This window comes from Pantherophis guttatus, chromosome 4, assembly GCF_059756535.1.
Source record: "Pantherophis guttatus breed Tessera chromosome 4, ASM5975653v1, whole genome shotgun sequence".
Taxonomy (NCBI): Eukaryota; Metazoa; Chordata; class Lepidosauria; order Squamata; family Colubridae; genus Pantherophis; species Pantherophis guttatus.
Window position 1 is genome coordinate 56,060,765 of NC_142066.1, and position 9,103 is coordinate 56,069,867.

Sequence of the window (9,103 nt, forward strand, 5' to 3'; positions counted from 1 at the left end):
GCTGAATTCTTCAATTCTTACAGATTTTTAATACAGTACATTTTGAAACATTCCAATCTCTTATTGCTTTCTGTAGAATTTAACAGAAGTCCCAAATCGCACGAATGGGCTGCTTCCAAGTACAATTTCATTCATTTACAATCAACTGTTTTTCCTTTAAATTTTCACATAGATTTCTTGGATTGACATAGGATGTTACCGATTGTTGAAAGAAAAATCCATCTGGTTCAGTTTCAAGCTAGGAGAGAGGCGCTGGAAAGAAAATGGAGGCTAGCTGCTTAGGAAAGAAGGTCTGTTTATTGATGAGCAGAGCCAACAGCATGTGGTTCTGGGACAACTGACCAACTGGTTGAATGAGTGAATGGATCTTTATAGGTTTCTGTGATGCTGCTGGGGGTTGTGCAATGTCTGAAATGCCCCTAGGGGTTGTGCAATGTAGTGAGCTCTATGTCTTTTGCTATTCTAATGGTGGTGGGTTAATCCTATTATGTCCTAAAGGTCATGTCCTGTTTTTAGAATTTGGGTAGAGAAGGAAGAAAATTTTAATTCCATCGCTGGGGGTAAAGGTAGTTTGTTTGTGAATAGGCACTTTAAGAAACACTGGGGCTGCTTTCTGCCTCTAAGGACATGTTTCTCCATTTCTCCTTTGGGGAAATATAATGTTCTGCATCTTAATATTCCCAAAAATATTTCATTCTCTAGGAGGAGGGGAGGGTTTCCCACACTATGAATCACAAATTCTCTATCAGATAAAGTCTGGTTAAGATATACAAAGCATATGTAATTATTTTAGTATGTTAATCAAGCCATCATAGTTTATAAACCGTAGCAGATGCAGTTACTGAGCCCAACTAACTGTAGTTAAATCAACAACTACAATTTAGTGCAATCCACAAACACTATCTAAAAAGTCCTGATTTAACAATGAAAACACATTCTAAAAGAAACCAACTGATTGTTCAAATGCAGATTAGCTGCATTAATTATGCAGATTAGCTCCAACAAATCCCACAATATCTGGACAATAAGTATGCAATGAAGCCAATCTCCTCTTTGGAAGTAGGAGTACAATGTATGCTGATCCACTGGGCACATTTGAAAAAAAAAAAGCTAGATCAGATAAAAGAATAGTACCATCTTTGAAAAAGAATAAGAATAGCCTTATTCAGATCAAAGGTGTACCTAATTATAGAGACTTTCATGAGAAGCTGGACAGATGCTTTTAAGAAGCTAAGAAGAATTGATAAGGATCAATCTTCTCTGCTTTTGTTAAACTTCAGTTCTTACTTTATTAGAATTGTATTCTTGTACATCTGGAGGATTGTAGGTTGAAGAACACTAATGGTGATGATTGTTCTCATTTCCCTCCAGCATATGTTGCTTATTGATATTTTTCTTCTAAATATGCAAGGTCCATACTTAACTTTATGATTTTGCTTAAGATGTCTTTTGCCAACTAGACAGCTTACAGATAACTTGGGCTGCAGTTTCCAGAATTTCCAATCTTCAGCTCTGTAGATTTTCTAAGAGGACTGCCAATGTCACTTTGGAGTGATTGCAGCTTCTCTAGAGCTTTTCCATATCCTCACTATTTGAAATGAATATGGACCCTGTGCACAAGAGAGGCCAAAAACACTTGAGAGATTGCAGAGGTCGATAAATTTCTTAGCATTCTTGGAAAATAAATTGCAAATATTTTATCAAGAAGCATTCCTTCTATTCTGTCCTATTCATTGTAACAGAGGTGGTGGAGAGGAGCCCATAGATGAGATGCTTGCCTCCTGTGCTTCTAAGGATGAAAATTAAACTAGAAACAATCCTGCTCAAAATTTTACCACTCACAAACTGGAAAATCAACTCTGCTGGAATCTCAATCTGAGTTGCTAAGAAGAGATGATGGATGATCTGTTATATACTGTAGCATCTTTAGTGTCTGGCTCTCTTGTCTCCCATCATTTTTGGTCCAAGTCTGATAAACTGATATAAATGTCTCAGCAACAATTGCATTCTGAATTCTAAAATGCTTAGGAGGATTAATCACTTCTATTCATTCCTTGCAGCTACGCACATTTATGATGCCAAGAGATGATATTGCTAATTCAAAGCAATTTGAGGATATCTGGATGCATTAAAAAGGGGCTTCTGTTCACCTGAATGAGACCTCTGAGTTCCTCTTTGGAAACATGAAACATTTGTGAAATTTATTTAGGATTTTATAGATTCTCAATATAGGATTTTTGAACTAAAATTAACAGTACTGTCTTATTGTTTCTAAAGTGAGTGTTTATAATCAATGACTATAATCTGTTTATAATTGGGTTGAAAGTAAGATTTAGAGTTAATTTAGATGTGATATGAGAGAATCTCCTGAATTATGCTAAAGTTGGTTCTCAGCAACAGTCAACACTAATGTGCCCCAAAAACGGGACATTCAGTGATGGAAAAAGTCAACTGGAAAATATTGGTGTGAGGGTGAATATCAGCAATGTAAATATGCCAACAAAATGAACCAGGAGTTCCAGTGATGCAGGAAACACCAGAAAAAATGAGGAGCCAGGGATAAAGTCATTTTGTGATTTATGATGCGATTAAAAACAAAGTTTCTACAAAGGCAAATAGATAACAAGGTCCAGAGACAGGGTATGTGGAAGCAGAAAACTAAATGCATGGGGAAGAAAAAGAGCAGATAAATGTATTCACAATAAAGAGAAGAATATATATATATATATATATATATATATATATATATATATATATATATATATATATATATATGTGTGTGTGTGTGTGTGTGTGTGTGTGTGTGTGTGTGTGTGTGTGTGTGTGTGTGTAGTTAATATTTCGGGTTTCTTCCCGTGTAATGAATCTGCTGCTTCATATGTACAGAACTCATACCATTTCATACAAATAATAAAAAAGCAACACATAAAAGAAAGTGACCTTCTTGTAAGCTTTGATGTTGTATCACTATTCACACAAATACCTGTCAAAGAAGCCTTGTCATCAATTAAAAACAAATATCAACTACCAAAACATATCACAAACTTAACAGAACATTGTTTATCCAACACATATTTCATACACAGAGGACAGAGATATAAACAAGTAGAAGGTGCACCAATGGGATCACCATTATCACCAGTCATCGCTAATCTTTTCATGGAAGAATTCGAATCCAATGCCTTAGAAAAAACTGTTAACAAACCAAAATTATGGCTCAGATACGTTGATGACACCTTTGTGATCTGGCCACATGGAAGAGATAAATTGGAAAACTTCTTAGTACATTTGAACAGCCTCCATCCCAAAATAAAGTTCACCATGGAGATAGAATCAGAAAACCAGTTACCTTTCCTCGATGTATTAATTTATAAAAAATCTGATGGCACCTTAGGACATACCATCTATCAAAAGAAGACACATACGAACCGCTATCTCAACGCCAAATCACACCACCATCCAGCACAAATAAACTCTGTTGCCAAAACATTAACCACAAGAACTAAACGTCTGGCTGATGAAGCACATTTACAAACTGAATTATATACACTAACTAATGTACTGACATCAAATGGGTTCTGTAGAAATAAAGTCATCAATATGATCAAACATACAACACCAAGACAGAATAAAAAACAACAAGAGGAACAAAACAATGGGAAAGCCATCTTGCCCTATATAAGGGGAACAACAGATAAAATTAGCAAAGTACTACAAAAACACAACATCAAAACCATATTTTGCACAGATAGAAAGATATCGTCCATTCTGAGAAACCCCAAAGACAAAATAGAATTAGAAGATCAAGGCATATATGAAATCCCATGTGCTTCCTGCCCATCAACATACATTGGACAGACCAACAGAAGAATGAGTGTGCGCATCGAGGAACACAAAAACTCAATACAAAAGCAAGAACACACATCATCATTAGTTCAACATATAAATACAACAGGACACAACATTAATTTTAATAAAACAAAAACAGTTGCAAAAATAGAACATCTCAATGGCAGGATAATCAGAGAAGCAATAGAAATGGAAAAAAGACCATATTGCATGAATAAACGGGATGACACCTCACGTCTGCCTACTATTTGGAAACCTGCTCTCATAGATAGACGAATCTTGACACCATATGTGGAACATGGACCAAACATTGCACAAAAAATCCCAACCAAATCATATTCAAACCAGCCACAAAGATAAAGCCCTGCCACCTAGTGGAGAAAAACCGACCATACACCCGAAGCCAAGCCAATAAACACATACTGGGACTCCCAACCAATCAGAATGAAAAGGTGGAGCCATCCCAGAATACCAGCACCAGATTTGAAATTCCAACGTCAGTTAGTGCAAAATGACTACTGGCATAAGCCTGATGATGGCATACATACCCGTGAAAACTTACATAAACATATATATATATATATATATATATATATATATATATATATATATATATATATATATATATATAAAAATTGAAATTCCAATATTTAAAAACACAATTCAATAATACAACACAAAAAGAAAAAAATGAAAAAACATAGAAAAACAACATAACCAAAATTTTCCACAAATAACAGTTTTTCTATATCAGTATCTCTATCATAATGTACATATTTAAAAAATTTCTAATTCTATATATCTCTATCTTAAATTACATCCTTATTTATATTTACAATTATTTCTATTCAATTTCATATCCTTTCATTTTATTTCTTCAACAATTTTACCTTCTACATATTATATTTAACAAGTTATCTCTTATTTTTTCTGTCTCCTCTAAAGTCAGGAATACCATCTGTTCCAAATTTGATAGTACTCAGTTTTCTCCCTCTCCTTCATTTCCATGGACAATCTCTCCATTTCTGTACAATCATAAATTTTTTAAATTATAATTTGGTCTGGAGGAATATCTGGTTGTTTCCAGTTCTGTGCTAGGACAATTCTACTTGCAGTTAATATGTGTATTATTATATACTGTAATTTTTTCTCCATTTTCCCTTCAAGAATGCCCAAGAGAAAAAGTTCTGGCTTCAACTCTATTTTCTGTTCTGTTATCCCCTCCAGCTACTTTCTTATCTTACACCAGTATTTTCGGATTTTAGGGCAGGTCCACCACATGTGGTAGAACGTTCCTTGTTTATGACTGCACCTCCAGCATTCCGGGGACCTGTTCAAGAACATCATGGCCAATCTGGTGGCAGATGCCATCGGTAAAACATTTTATAGAGGTTCTCCTTGTAAGCAGCTGACATCGTTAGTTTGTAGTTTCTCTCCCACAATCTATCCCATTGCTCTAATTGAATATTATGACCAAAATTTCTCACCCAACTATTGTCTCTTTCACCGTTTCTTCTTCCATTTTGAATTTTAACAAAAAATTATTCATTTTTGTAATCATTTTTTCCCTTGTTCCTAATAATATCTTATCAAGTTCCAATTGTTCTGTATATATACCATATTGTTCCCGGTCTTTTTTGTATTTTGTTCTAATTTGCAGGTATGGCCACCAATCAATTTTTATCCCCTGATTTCTTAAGTCCTGCTCTGATTTTAAGTTTCCAAATTCATCTAAAAGTTCCGAGTATCTCACTATTTTGTTTATGACCAACACATTGGGATAGATTTTGGCTTCCATTGTTGAAATCCAAACTGGAACTTTCATATAGTGATTTTTCCTTATATTGTCTCAAATATTTAACAAAGCACTTCGCACTAGATGTCTCTGGAAGTATGTGTGGGTCTCGTTTTTTCCTTCCCATAAAAATGCGTGCCATCCCAATTGAGATCGTGGCCTTCCAATGTTAATACTCTCCTGTTTCTTAGGTGAATCTAATCTTTTAGCCACGTTATTGCCGCTGCTTGATACTGTAATATACTTCCCAATCGGGTAGGCCAATGCCTCCTTTGATTCTGGAGTTCTGAAGAAGTTTGCATTTTATTTGGGCTTTTTTTCCCAACCAAATAAATTTATCTATTATTCTATTCAATTGATCGAAAAATACTTTTCCTAATCTTATTAGGATTGTTTTAAATAAAGAGCAATTTTGGTAGTATATTCATTTTCATTACCGCAATTCTACCAATTAAAGATATCTGTAATTTTGCCCAAATGTCTAAATCTTTTTGTATTTGTTGTACCAATTTATAATAATTATCCTCTTTTAATGTAGAACATTTTGCCGTTAGCCAAATTCCCAGATATTTTACCTTTTTAATAATTTGAATCCCCAATTTCTCTTCCAATTCCTCATCTTGCCTTTTGGTACAATTCTTGGTTAATATCTTAGTTTTTTTTTAAATCCAGCCACTTTACCAAATTCTTCCACTTCATGAATCAAGATGGTTCCCGTCTCCAAAGGATCTTCTATAATAAAAACCAGATCATCTGTGAAAGCTTGAACTTTATATTCCTCCTGTTTAATTTTCAACCCTTTTATCATTTGGTTTTGTCTAATTTGTATTAATAATATTTCCAGTGATAGTATAAATAAGAGGGGTGACAAGGGACATCCCTGTCTTACCCCCTTAGTTATACTAATCCTCTCCATTGTTTCCCCATTTATTATTATTTTAGCCAATTGTTTCGAATAAATTGCTCTAATCATATTTGTAAATTTCTCCCCAAAATTCATAATTTCCAATTTATTAATGAAAGTTCCAGTTTAGATTGTCAAATGCTTTTTGAACATCCACAAACATTAATGCCAGCTGCTTATTCGGTTGAGCCTCATAGTATTTTAATGAATTCATGATCATTCTTGAATTGTTCCTTATACATCTGTTTGGCAAAGATCCATTCTGGTCCGAATCAATAATTTCATTTAATATATTTTTGTTTGTTCTTTCAGTAATTATAGTTACGAATATTTTGTAGTCCACATTAAGTAACTAGATTGGCCTATAGTTCTTGATTTGCTGTGTATTTGTGGGGTCTTTTGGGATGAGTGATATCAGCGCCTCCATCCTTGTCTTTGGTAGTTTGGATTGCCCTAAAGCTTCATTTTATATGTTCAAGAGTAGCATTTCTACAGGTCCCTGTATCTCTTTGTAGAACTCAGAGGGGATACCATCAGGTCCTATTTTGCTATTTTTTTGCTTCTGAATAGCCACCTTCATCTCCATCATTGTAATTTTGCTATTTAACATCTCATTCATTTCATCTGTTATTATCAGGAGATTTCTATCCCTTGAATACTTCTTTATTTCTTCCTCTTCTATTCTCTCTTTACAATATAGTTTTCCAAAATAATTTTGGGCTATTCTCTTTTTTTTGTCCATTTGATGATGGATGTTCCCCTCTTCGTCCTACAGATGTGTTATTAATCTTTTTTTTTTTTTTTGGTCTTTTTAAAATTTATACGCCAGTCATCTCCCTGGTTTATTGGCATGCTCAAAATGTACCTGTTTCGCTGCTGTAAGCTTTTGGGCCATTTTCTCCTGGACAAGCAAATTTATTTTATGTTTGACCAAATCTTTTTCCTCGCTAATTTTCTTATCTTGGGAATCTTGCATCTTATGCTCTAATTCTTCCAATTTCTCTAGTAATTCCAATTGCTTTTTTCTTTGTTTCTCTTCACCCCATATGCTATTGTTAGACCTCTAATATAGGCCTTAGTTATGTCCCAAAGATTCTGCAAAGTCATATCTTCATTTGAGTTTTTCTTCAAGAAGAAGTCCAGTTCTTTTTCCATCCATTGTATATACTTTTTCTCTTTTATCACCCTTTGATTCATGGTCCATCTTCCCCTTGTTTTTGCTCTCCCTTTCCACTTTAATATCAATGGGCTATGATCTACCCATGAATTAGGTGCTCTTTCTATCTCCTCTATATTTTTGCTTAATTCTAAATCCATCCAAATCATATCTATCCTGGACCATGAATCATGTGGGTTAGAATAAAAAGTATACTGTTTGTTATGTGGATTTCGTTCTCTCCAGATATCTTTTATATTCAACTCTTGCATCATGTCAAAGAAAGTAACCAGTAGTATCTTCCTCTTTTTCTTATTCCCCCCCCCCCGATAGATAGTCTTGTTTTGAATCTACGACCACATTAAAATCTCCCAGTAAATACACATTTTCGCTCTCCAATTCTATTAATTTTTTATGTAAATTATGATAAAATTCCCCTTGTTTGATATTCAGTGCATAAATAGCTGCCAATAAAATCTTTTTTGACTTATTTTTATTTCAATCAATAAAATTCTTCCTTCCTCATCAGCAAAAATTTGTCTTAGTTTTAACCAATCTTTGATATAAACTACTACTCCTCTCTTTGTGATGCAAGAGCTGAATAAAATTTTCCTAGTTTGGGGGCTTCTAATAGGTATCCTTGTTCTCTTTTAATGTGAACATCTTGCAAACATACAATGTCCATCTTGTATTTTTGAAGTCTAGATAGTACCTGCCTCCTTTTGGCCGGAGAATTTAAACCATTTATGTTGATTGAAATTAGTTTGATTTCTTCTTCCATTTTATCTTCTATTGGTGGCCCTAGTTCCTTTCCTTAGTCTCATTTCTCTTTGTGTCTTCGATCTCACCCCTGTTCTTTCTTGTTGTTCTCTTTCAACCCTCTCCTGTAATTTAATTTCCAATTCCTTTTCTTCTTCCTGACTTTTCTCTTTATTTCCTCCCCACTCTCCCTCTCCTCATCTGTTGCTATACATTGATCATAGAATTCCTGAGCCTTATCTGGTGTATCCAACCTATTTTTTTTGTCTTGCTACATCACCAGCAAGCCTTCTGGGATAAGCCAGCAGAACATTATTTTATATTTCACCAGTTGAGAGGAGAGGAAGTGGTAGTCTCGCCTTTGCTCCCTTACCCTCCTAGGTATTTGTTTGAGTGTCAGTATCTCTTTCCCTTTATATATCAGTGATGTGTCCCATGTTCTCCTATAAATTTCATCCCTAATTGTTTTTGTGTGTGTGTGTGAATTGTACGTGTACCTCAGGTGGCAACTTATGTCACCGTGCATAGTTCGTATGCACTCTGTATAATTCATCAGTACCATTTTGCAAATCAACGCTATCCATTCTCAAATTATCATCCAACAACTCAATCATAAGATTCAGGAGGTGGTCTTCTTTGT